The sequence below is a fragment of the Amblyomma maculatum genome, chromosome 8, assembly GCF_055883805.1.
Source record: "Amblyomma maculatum isolate TAMU_Amacu chromosome 8, ASM5588380v1, whole genome shotgun sequence".
Lineage (NCBI taxonomy): Eukaryota > Metazoa > Arthropoda > Arachnida > Ixodida > Ixodidae > Amblyomma > Amblyomma maculatum.
In genome coordinates, this window is record NC_139351.1 from 124,558,512 (window position 1) to 124,568,753 (window position 10,242).

The 10,242-nt window shown below is 47.7% G+C and overlaps 2 long non-coding RNA genes across 2 annotated transcripts in view; both read left to right on the forward strand.

Moving 5' to 3' along the window:
• LOC146182468 (uncharacterized) overlaps nt 1-1,338 on the forward strand; it is a 30,747-nt gene extending 29,409 nt beyond the window's left edge. The window contains exon 5 of the long non-coding RNA XR_014700057.1: nt 1,104-1,338. This is a non-coding gene — a long non-coding RNA (uncharacterized LOC146182468). The remainder of the gene's footprint in view (nt 1-1,103) is intronic.
• Nucleotides 1,339-7,190: 5,852 nt separating this feature from the next.
• LOC146182469 (uncharacterized) lies at nt 7,191-9,911 on the forward strand. The gene is made up of 3 exons (XR_014700058.1): nt 7,191-7,345; nt 7,579-7,736; nt 9,805-9,911. It is a non-coding gene; the product is annotated as an uncharacterized LOC146182469 (long non-coding RNA).
• Nucleotides 9,912-10,242: the final 331 nt, after the last annotated feature.

Below are 10,242 nucleotides of genomic sequence, written 5' to 3' on the forward strand. Positions count from 1 at the left end.
ACAAGTGGATGCAGCTGGCACAGAACGGGGTTAAGTGGAGAAATATGGGAGAGGCCTTCGCCCTGCAGTTGGTATAGTCAGGCTGATGATGAGAAAAAGGACGTCTGATGGTGGAGTGCGGTCTAAAAGGCATTGCAGGTCAGCATAAAATCTCTCAACGTCAGCTTCTTCAGCAGTAATGGTTGGTGCATAGACTTCGATAACTGTTATGTTGAAAGGGTGACCTTGGATCCGAAGTGAAATCATTCGGTCGTTTTCGGGGTTGTACCCTAGTACTGCTTTGCCCATTCTTCTGTTTGCTATGAGAGCAACCCCATTCCTTCGCCTGGATTCGTGCCCACAATAAAGGACATAATGGTCGCCGGAATTAAATTCTCCCATTCCGGTCCACTTGAGCTCGCTGATACCCAAGATATCAATGTTCAATCTGTCCATTTCTCGCTTGACGACGTCCAGTTTACTTTGCGTCATAGATCATACATTCCATGTTGCTATGTCATATATCTCCTTGCAACATCGAACTTTCCGGTCGCTTCCCGACACATCCATAACTGAGCGTCCTTTTGGCTTTAGCCCAGCCGCTTCATTCGCGCTGAAGCTACTAGGAATCGCCTTTTGTTCATCCCCAGTAACACGTGGGACGCCGTCCAACCTGGGGGGCTCATCTTCCGGCGCCTTCCATTCATCTTCCACCAGGAGTCGAACCTCCATCCCTTGCATCCCAGCCGAGCGTTTTAACCAACTATGCCACTCCCGGGACTTCTTTTATTGCATCGAAGTACTTGAAGCCTGATCTAACCAGGTCGCTGGGATCATGAAACACACATTCACAATTCTCCTGGTCTACATTGAGGATGATAGCGATGAAAACGACTCTTCAATTAGTGATAATGACAACTATGACATTAGTAATCATAATGACGGTGAGTTTAGTTGATAATGAAAGGAAACGTAATGCCCCGTGTGGACTAGCAACGCTTAAGCTTTCGCATTTCCGCAGTGTAGATCCTACAGTGCTCTCTGACTTTTTACTGTGATCGTATCCTTTCACCATTCCAATGAATTGGATGGGCACCAGATGTGTTTCCTCCATGATCTTCCAGAATTCCGAGGCACATCAGCAAATGGAAAGAGGGCAGCCCCCTCTCTCCGTGGACCATCTGCACCAGATGAGGTACTGCGAGGGAGCCCGTAAGGTGACCAGCGCCCTGTCTTCGACACCTGAATCGTCAGGTAGGTTCAGACCGGAAGTTTTGTTCAGAAGGGAAAGAAAACTTTTCACAATGAAACCGAAAACGTAATGCAATATTCGAGAAGCAAACATGGCATATTTGTAGAGCAAGTTGTATCATGGGGGGGGGGGGGGGGGGGGCAACAAAAATTATAACTTTGATAATGGCGGTCGGGAATGTATGGGGCCGTGTGCTGTAGTAAGCTGTAGTGGCTTCGTCAGTGGCGGAGAATCGGCGTTACACATTCGCGTATGAAGTGCTTTTTTTTTCTGTAATTTTGGCTGAAGTTTTGTGCGACAAACTGTATATACACGCGAGGAAGAATTAAACATTAAATCGTGGTCACATGCAAACAGAACTCGTGGCTCGGCGTAAGGTCCGTAATGAAGGAAAAATCCCCTTTCAATTAATTTCGTATACCGAAGGCGCAGTTAGAGCGTGCAAATTGCGAGAAAATTGAGAAATGAGGCCGTACGTTCAGAACGGCCGTGGTTGGTACACCACAAGAAATCATACGACATCGTTTTATTGCGAAAGCAATACTACTATAGATTTCTAGCCTTCAGCTGCTCCGCTTCAATAGCCACATACGTCTTACCCACGTGACGCTGTGACGTCACACCCCACGTTACACTAGGGTGAAAGCTGGGCTACCAACTCAAGCGGTCGGCGTAGCGCGGCGGTAGCCACGTCTTATAAAAGTGACGCCGTGACGTCACACTACACGTGGCACAAAAGCGAGAGACGGGCTCCCAACTCAAGCGGTTGGCGTGGCGCGGTCGGAGCCGCGACTCAGTTGGCAGGAGCTGACAACTTGGGTCTCTCGTTTCACATGGGACGGTTATGTTAGAATCAGCCTGCTAGGGCCCTGGCATTCACGTTACCCCTATAGTACTAAGGCGCGTTCACACGGGTTGGTTAGAGCGGGGCTTTATATGTGGGCTGGGGAAGAAGAAAAAAAGAAGAGGAGGAACGGTCGGTCACCCGCAGCTGATGCTTTCGCTCAAAATTTGGTTCAGCTGCGTTGAGCCCTGGTAAATTTTCTAATGGCTTTCTTGCTGCGACTGTATTTATTTGCAGAACAGTGTTTTCTATACAACGTTAGCATGGTTTATGCCTGTTCCAGGATGCTTTTACGAGCTGTCCAGGGCAGCAGAAAGTGAGCAATATTTCGCGCTTCAGCAGGAGCGGCAGCCTCCCTGCTTCTTGACACCTGCACGAAAAAGCAGGAAAGGATGACTACACATTCCGCTTTTGCACCGTATCAGCTGTGAAAGGAGATTGTTCTTTACCTACAGCTATGCTTATATTGCGAAGTAGTATAGAAAACGATGTAGTGACTAGGGTAGGGTCGTACATTCGCTCAGTGCAGGAACGCTGCCTTTGTTTTACCAACGGAATTTCTAGTTTAATGCTCTGCACTGTAGGACGATACTGAAAGAGTAACGCAGATGTCTAGTCCATCTTTCCATATCATATCTAGTACTCCCCGAATTCCAACGCTCACGCCCGCCTATAACCTTCATCGTTTTCTGAAACAACGCCTCCTGCAAAGTAACAGACAGCTTGGTAGCCATGTGAGCAAAAGCCGTCGCTTGGCGGCCTCCCCCTTCCCCTTCACTAGTGCATCCCAAGCACCACGAGTCACGCCATAGATGTGGAAGTTTGAAATCCTAAAGCCACTTTTGGCGCATCTTCTTATTAGACCATTTAGCTTACTCCTTTTTCCCCCCGTGAGGGCGAGCCGGAGGAATCGCTGATACTACTGAAAATGAAAGCCTGACCTCAGGGGATTCCTTTCTTTTAACCCTTGGTAATACCGCGCCCGATGAGGCTCACGGTATGCATCGTGTGGTCTGCGAGTTTCTTCGGGGTCTCCCCGTTATCGCCGTGGTCCAGGAGAAGTATGCTATTGGAGAAGAGCAGAAAGGACAGGGACTTGAGAAAGACAGAGGACAAGTCGCCTAACTTTGAATCTATTATTTTTTGAGGCACGAAAGCATATTTTTATTGAGCGTTCGCGACTGGTACGTGTCTCATTTCAACGCCGGGAGCACCTCCAGAACAGCAGAAGACAGAACAGTTTCAGCTCATGTGTCATCGACGTTCAGCCCAGAGTTCAAAGCATCCTCGTCCTCTTCTGACATCTCGGATACCTAACGTAACACTTGCATCCGCGGAGAAACCGCGGTCCCAGTGTTTGCTAAACCGAGGAGCCGGAATAGTAGTGTTTAAGACGAGTTACGTGAACAGTTTGTGTAGGTGGTGAAGTGGAGTCTGCCAGGAGAGACAGGGACATGATCTTGTGAGTCCCGTCACTAATTTGGAGCAAGACGCAGTGGGGAACCTATTTACGGGGCTGAGTTTCTCGCACAAAGTTACACGGTGGGCCGGGGAGCCAAGTGATGACAAGAAAGCCAGACGGATAGTACGCATTTCGATGGTGACGATCATAGCGATGTTTTTGACCGTCTGAGACGGCCCATAAAACTTCAGATACATCAAATATAGAACATCAAATAGATACAAACGTCAAAAACAGAAGAAAGGGCCCGAAACAAAATAGACGACTAATCGCACGCTAATGCAATGACCACCGAGGAAAGATATTTCTTTTTCAAAAAAAGCACAAAAGAAAGGAGCTTTCTTATTGCCACGTTAATGAGGAAGAGGGATAGCACAGAGCCTAGCTCAATATTAAATTTTCAAAGGTTATTGAAGCAGTCCTGCCCGATAAAACGTTTTAATGCGTAGCACTACTAGACATAATCACGGATTTCGTCAATGTCTGGCCGAAGCCGATCGCTCTCTCTTCGTGAACTTGAAGTGGAGAAACAGAAGTTCGCGAGGCGTGAGTCGCGCGGCTCAGCATTGACGAGGCGGAGCGGCAGTCTCTCTCTCTCTCTCTCTCTCACCTGCTCTGTCTGTCACTCCATGAACTTGAAAAGGTGAAAAGAAAGCTGGCGACCTCCGCACCACGCGACTTAGCAATGAGGGGGCGGAGCAGCCCCACAGATGCATCCAGCGAGAGAGTGGGGAATCTCACAGCTGCGGATGGCGCGGTCATCACGGGACGGTGTTGTACAAGCGTGTGCTCTGAGCAGTCGTGTGTCAATTGCGCGTCCATCACTTCGCCATCTCTTTCCTCGCATCAATCACTCCTCAGCCTTCGTGGACAGGAGACATGTACAGGCGGTGCTCCCTGGACCTCGGCTCCAAGCCGCTAGCTACGTTGTGAAGCAGCTTGTATTTACATCCACGCATTACCTGCCGCTCGCCTTCAAGAGCATTTCCCTGCGCTTGGATTACTTATCTTCATCCTGGAGATCTTCTTTCACTGCTCGGAGTGTACCGATGCCAAAACTCTGGAGCATCTGTTCTGCTCACGCCCTACGTTCTCCTGAAATCCCTCTTTCTCCCTATGATCCCATCCTGAAACTTTCCGGTGCACCGCACTGCATTCGAAAGACGGGTGCAATACATTGCCCCCATTTTGTTCGTGTGTAATAACAGCTGAAGACGGTTTAGGAAAGCTGGGGACGCGGCTGCGCTGCGCGTTTGCTTCGCATAACAATTTATGAAGCCGGAAAATCTGACACTGCGGCTCAGGTTCCCCGTGCTTGATATGCTTAAGTACAACAGTTACGAAGACAGTGGGAACGGTAGCCTACTGATAGAGATATTGCAGCTAAGGGGCTCAAGATCCTAGATCACAAGCAGGGATAAGCAGTCCTACGCACCTACCTCGCATTTAACTGATGATGCAAATCGGCTATAATTTTTTTTTCACGTACCAACATGTTTTGTTCCCTACCCCGAGAATGTTGAGCCCGCTGAGGACCGCGTCGTTATTAAACGCCTTCGTGAGGTCTGTCCTAAGATTACCTTCGCGTCTTCAGTGTGCGAAGACGACGTGCTCCATCAATTTTCCTACGCATGGCGGTAGTTAAACTGGTCTAAGATTCCCTGGCCGCGGCAGCTTACCCGGCCTAGGTATAAATATATTTGCCGCCTTCCACTGTTCTCGAAGAGGGAATGTACTCTGTTATGCAATGGCGTTATCGTCTATATTTCTAAGAATTTTATTCTTAACACCTACAGAGCTCGGCGTTGATTTAGTTTTGAGCCTGAACCTCTCTGCCCACATCTCTGCCTCCGTGATGAGAACGTCTACGGCCTCTTTGGGTGCCCCACCGTACTCCGGGAGGAGGTGTGTTGGGTGTCCTGAATGTACGTCTCTATGGTCTTATCCATAAAATCTGCACCGTCTCCCTCAAACACATGTCTAGACTTGGCATGTCTAATCCTCGGTTGCGTTTCCAATTTTGTTGGGACCCGCAAATGCCGGAGCACAACATTCATGCCTATCCCATTTCGTTGCACCTACTGCCCCAGTTGTGTTCTCATTCTTTGAATGTGTATTCCTCAATTTCATTATTGTGTTTTGCAATCTTCTTCCTAACATTGCGGTTCTATATTTGCTTCTTTAATTTCTTTTCCACACTTCGCCTGGCCTCATATTTCTAAAGCAAAATACTTGCCGGTATCTCGGGAGCATTCTCCACTTCTATCATCTGTGTCGTCTCCCCTCTCGTGTTTCTTGAGCGCCTCGTCCCACTCCCCTGTTTTCGATTGTTCTTTCTCAGCTTTCTAAAACCATCCCATTGTGTCGCAGATGTGCCTACATGTTTTGAGCGTCTTGAAGTCACATTTCAGCGCCAATGTGATAACTAATCGCTACCAAAGCTTTGCTCCGAACTGTACCATTCGAAGCCTCTCGCGTTTTTGGAAAGCGAAACGCACTATTAACGTAACTTTGAGCTGAGTATTACATTATTTTACTGCTTCGCAGGATACTGCATGCCGCGATGCAAATGTGCCAGGCTCAGTGCGTGAGTTTTTCTATCGTGCGGTAATTCTGCAGCTGGCTGCAGGCGAAGGGAGGATTTGTAAAAATTTAACGTCATGGCTACAAATAATCAGTCATTTTAAGCCACCGTAACTAATTTGTGCATGTCATGGATGCAAGCTAGCGCGACTTTGGATCACCGAAGGCGCAGAGCGTGTTCTGTAGGCAGCTTTGTACGACTGAGCACACCGTCACCCAGGACTTCTATAGGGTGAGCACGTCCCTTTCTCATGCCCAGGCGAGAGTGCCGGAGCCTCAACTGAGGAATGCGGAATAGATGCGGAACACTATCACAGTTTTATTGTGGCCACAATGTTCAGGAAGTTGGACGGGACATCCACGTTTGGCATATATAACGGGCAAACCATTTCTGCTGCTTTGAGCTACGGGCTGAATTCTCCCATAGCTAAACTATGTTTTTGTAAAATAATGAAATTGAGGAATCCATCTCTCAAAGCTACATTGAGAGCATATAGTTTCAAAAGATACGCCTGAAGAGTGAAACGAGCTTCTATTTCGTGCATTTTCGTGGCTGGCGAAACGTTCTTGAGCCTAAGATTAACAATGTAGTGAAGGTAAAATAAAGCAGCGCGGATGTATCGGTATTATACGATACTAAACGAATGGCTTCATAGTGGGCGTGGCTTAAGTGCCCATTCCGGTAGAAACGTAGTTTCCAGAAATCCAGCTCATCTTTGCGTTCTCTGGTTATTTCCAGAAAGATTTCCTGCTTACAGAGTAAAATAATAAAGGACACAGTTGTTCCAGTAAACTAGCGGCAAGTTAGGGCGAATTTGAAAAGGTAATAGGCCCGTAATAGGTAATATGAATAATTCCTCCATAATCCGGCAGAGAGTCCTGCTTCCTGTCCGTCAGATAAAAAACGCTATAGGAGACGACGGGACCAGGAAGAGGACACACACATATGCCCTCCTCTTCCTGGTCCGTCGTCTTCTATAGCATTCTATAGGGAGAGGGAGAGGGGGCATATCAGGCGTTGGGTCCGGAAGCCTTGACGTGATGCTGTGAATAATGTGTGTGCGCAGGTAGAAGGCTTTGTTGCTGTATCTAGGAGTACGACGGAAGTCCACCGCGTCCGAGCGGATGGAACCATTGCTCTTTCGGAGTCTGGGTGCAGCGGTCACCAAGTTACAGCCCGAGGGCAGGCCAATAGGAATTGCTGCACGAAAAAGAAGCGGTACCGGTAAGTGTAAAATACTATGGTTATAACATATATAGCAGAATAACCACAGGAATGTAAGATCCTCGAGGCCAGAGATGGAGAGGGCTTTTTATTATTTTTATTAGTGGTTTTTATTATTTGGCGATGACGTCACGATGGCTTGAAGTCCGCGTGATGAAATGAGGGGGGCGGGGGACCTCAGGCGTTGGGTCCGTAAGCCTTGACGTGATGCTGTGAATAATGTGTGTGCGCAGGTAGAAGGCTTCGTTGCTGTATCTAGGAGTACGACGGAAGTCCACTGCGTTGAAGCGGATGGAACCATTGCTCTTTAGGAGTCTGGGTGCAGCGGTCACCAAGTTACAGCCCGAGGGCAGGCCAATAGGAATTGCTGCACGAAAAAGAAGCGGTACTGGTAAGTGTAAGATACTATGGTTATAACATATTTCGCAGAATAACCACAGGAATATAAGATCCTCAAGGCCAGAGATGGACAGGACTACCTCGCAATTCGCCCACGTTTTGCTGTCTTCACGCAGTATGGCTTTGCTGTTTACCCTATAGTCCTAAAGAAACCGAAGGAAATAGTAAAAAACAAAAAACAAACGAGGAGTAGTTGAGAACATCTGAATGATAGCTGCAAGCATTGGAATGCAAGTTAGAATGATTTTCCATGGCAAACGTTTACGCCTAAATGAACGAAGCAGCATGCGGATCTATTTGCCTGCTCTTCTGAAACGCATCATTGCTTCGTTTTTGCTTTTGAGGACACCGAAAGCGCAGCGTTCTGTCGGGGGCGTTATCGTTTATATGCATGTCTAAAGTTCAGCACACATAACCGCAATCAACTGAATGGGCCGAGCAAAGAAAAACTCAATCCAAAGCCTTCCATAATGATTGCGTTGGCTGCGCTTCTACAATCCATGCCGTTTGGAATTGGTGTGAAATGAGACATGACAGAGCCCACCCAGTTTTCTGTCCATCAGACGTTTATCCTTTGTGAGGGGTTGCACTGTTCGGCGGAGACCGCACGATTTGTCACTTGAAGGCGCACAGTGGACCGTTGGACAAATAGTAACCATAGCAAACGTACTGTTACTAGTTCGGAGCTGAATAGAACCTCGGCATCCTACCTCGCTTTTGCTTGATGATGCAAATCGGCTATAATGTTTTTGACGCACCAATAGGTTTTCTTCCCTACCCAGAGCACGTTGAGCCAGCTGAGGACCTTGTCATTATTACACGCTTTCTTGAGGTCTGTCCTAAGATTACCTTTGCGAGCCCAGTATGACACGTTTGAGTCTGAAAATCACGTCCTATGCGTGCGCAAGTGTTGTCTAAACATGACAATCTCGCATAACCAAAGGCTATTCTGCTCCATGAAGCCCACCAACCTCGTCTGGACGACGTGCTCCATTAATTTGCCTACGCATGGCGGTAGTGAAACTGGTCTAAGATGCTCTGGCTGCGGCGGCCTACCCGACCTTCGTATGAATATCATATTCGCCGCCTTCCACTGTTTTCGAAGGGGGCATGTACTCTTTTTGTTATGCAATCGAGTTATCGTCTAGATTTCTAAGCATTTTATTCGTAACACCTACAGAGCTGATTTCGTTTCGAGCCTGGCCCTCTGTGACCACACCTCTGCCTCCGTGATGAAAGCGTCTACGGCCTCTTTGGGTGCCCGACCGTACTCCAGGAGGAGGTGTGTTAGGTCTCCTCAATGTAGGTCTTTATGGTATTATCCATAAAATCTTCGCCGTCTCCCTCAAACACGTGTCTAGATTTGGCATGTCTAATCCTCGGTTGCGTTTCCAATTTTGTTGGGACCAGAAAATGCCGGAGCACGATCCACGTCCTAGAGAGATTCATGCCTCCCCCATTTCGTTGCGCTCACTGCCCCAATGCCGCCCTCGTACTTTGAATGTGTATTCTTCAATTTCATTATTGTGTTTTGCAATCTTCTTCCTAAGATTGCGGTTCCATTTCTGCTTCTTTAATTTCTTTTCCATACTTCGCCTGGCTTCCAATGTGTGAAGCAGCCGACTTTCCTTTATCTCGGGAGTATTCTCCTCTTCTAACGTCTGTGTCGTCTCACCTCTCGTGTTTCTTGAGTGCCTCGTCCCATTCCCCAATAATTCGATTGTCCTTTCTCCGAGTTCTAAAACGATCTCATTATGTCGCAGATGTGCAGACGTGCTTTGGGCATCTTGACGGCATATTTCAGCGCCAATACGATAACGAACTGATGGCTACCACAGTTTTGCTCCGAACTGTATTATTCGAAGCCATTCGCGTTTTTGGAAAGCAAAACGCACTATTATCGTAACTTTCAGCGGAGTATTACATTATTTCACTGCTTAGCAGGATACTGCATGCCGCGATGCTAATGTGCCAGGATCAGTGCCTGAGGTTTTGTAAACATTTGACGTCATGGCTATCAATAATCAGTCATTTTAAGCCACTGTAACTTATTTGTGCAGGTCGTAGATGCAAGATAGCGCGACGTTGGATGACCAGAGGCGCAGAGCGTGTTCTGTAGGCAGCTTTGTACGACTGACCACACCGTCACCCAGGACTTCTACAGGGTGAGCACGTCCCTTTCTCATGCCCAGGCGAGAGTGCCGGAACCTCAACTTAGGAATGCGGAACACTGTCACAGTTCTGTTGTGGCCACGATGTTCAGGTAGTGGGACGGGACATCCACGTTTGGTATATATAACGGGCAAACCATTTCCGCTGCTTTGCGCTACTGGCTGATTTCTCCCATGGCTAAACTGTGTCTTTGTAAAATATTGATCTTGTAAAATATTGATCTTGAGGAATCCATCTCAGGCTCGCAAAGCTACATTGCAATGATATAGTTTCAAAGAGAACGCCTGAAGAGTGGAACGAGCATATATTTCGTGCATTCTCGTGGC